At 42.8% G+C, this 1,811-nt stretch overlaps 1 non-coding gene across 1 annotated transcript; it reads right to left on the bottom strand.

Annotated features, from left to right (window-relative positions):
- Positions 1-1,182: 1,182 nt before the first annotated feature.
- Trnak-cuu (transfer RNA lysine (anticodon CUU)) lies at positions 1,183-1,255 on the bottom strand. Its single transcript has one exon. It is a non-coding gene; the product is annotated as a tRNA-Lys (tRNA).
- Positions 1,256-1,811: the final 556 nt, after the last annotated feature.

Raw genomic sequence — 1,811 nt, 5'->3', positions numbered from 1 at the left:
CATCACCGTCAATATCCAACGGCACAATATTGAAAATCCATTATACTTTCCATATTATTGTTCCACATTTTTCCTCCTCGTTTCCTCAATTTTTTCACTGTTTGATTTGAAATTTTTTCCGCTTTTTGCGCAGCCACCTGGTCTTGTCTAATGGTAGAAACGTCCCTGACCACATTGGGGATTGCATGTAAGAAGTTTTCTTAAGGGAATATTCCCCGACAGGTGGAATGGACATGATGTTCTCACTGCCTGACCTGCAAGCTCACCAGACATAACGCCTTTAGATTTCCTTTGGTGGGGCAACGTAAAGGACAAGGTTTACGTCGCACAACTGTCTGTTCTGGATACATTAAGAAGAAAACTAACAGATGCTGTTGCTGGTGTTACACAAGGAATGTTGTCAGACATACGGCGTGAAGTCGATTAGACATTCTTCGAGCAACGAACGGCGCATGTCTTGAAGTTTATTACTTCATTTGTCACAAACCACAAATTTGTAAGCTCTGTAGTTTTTGTGAAATATAAATTGATAATTGTACTAAGACTTTAGGTCCACCCTATATATCTCATATAACGATAATAATGCAGAGCAGAGCTTAGTGGTACGATACAGGGCATGAAATAAAACTCTTGGTGCTGGTAAGTGAAATGTAGTTAAATAAAATAGAATTACGTCGGACACATTCTTCAAACATTTGAAAATAGACACAATTTTATGTCAGTGCTCTTTTACGTCAAGAATTTTAAAAATAGGGCACAATATTGCCCCTATAATCCGAAGCAACGTTATTATTTTCAATACTGAAGTGCTAACGATTGATTTTCCCCGATAAAATGTGCAGTACTGTGCGTGGTCTCTGACAGCCAGGGTTCCGTGGCGTGTGCTACGTGGATAAACCACCCCTGCTTTCACATATTTTTTCATGTCATTTTATTTCTTGAAAAGCTCGGCTTCAATTTTTTTAACGGCGCATCATGTGTTTGCATTGGGCACAGCTACAGTCAGTTCTCGCACGTGACATCGTAGGTGGATCGCTCAATAAACCTACCACGTGGACGAGGTCGTCACTAAACGCATTCTCAGTGTTTTTCTAAGTTGTTCTCGATTGCTCTCTTCCGAGACTTGCAAATTCGTGCTAGAGCGAGCATGGGTTGCCGCCGTAGCACAAGGAAAAAAAATAGCGCCCAACGTGGGGCTCGAACCCACGACCCTGAGATTAAGAGTCTCATGCTCTACCGACTGAGCTAGCCGGGCTTACACACACACAGTGATTCTATAACACATTATATATGAGTAGGGAATCAGGGCTTATTAGACAGAAAGTGACTCAGTATCTCTATCTCACCACTTATCAACTGCCCCATCTTTACACGTCAAGATCGAGAATTGACTGAGAGAGCCAGCTTTGAGACGGCAATCGTATTCTGTACGCTGAAGCGGCAGACTTATCAGTAAGCAGGCAAAGTATTTCAATGTCTTTCTAGTGACCCAATAGTTGTATTACCTTATATTCCGTACTGTCAAATTGGCACATGTTCAAGTCGTGACTAAATAACAGCTACCATACATTATTACCGATATGATTCAGCTTAAGTGGCGATTTTCTTTCATACTGCCGGCCGGAGTGGCCGAGCGGTTCTAGGCGCTACAGTCTGGAACCGCGCGACCGCTGCGGTCGCAGGTTCGAATCCTGTCTCGGGCATCGATGTGTGTGATGCCCTTAGGTTACTTAGGTTTAAGTAGTTCTAAGTTCTAGGGGACTGATGACCTCAGCAGTTAAGGCCCATAGTGCTCAGAGCCATTTCTTTCA

The sequence above is a fragment of the Schistocerca nitens genome, chromosome 9 (assembly GCF_023898315.1).
Source record: "Schistocerca nitens isolate TAMUIC-IGC-003100 chromosome 9, iqSchNite1.1, whole genome shotgun sequence".
NCBI classification, from domain to species: domain Eukaryota; kingdom Metazoa; phylum Arthropoda; class Insecta; order Orthoptera; family Acrididae; genus Schistocerca; species Schistocerca nitens.
This window is presented reverse-complemented; position numbering and strand designations above follow the sequence as displayed.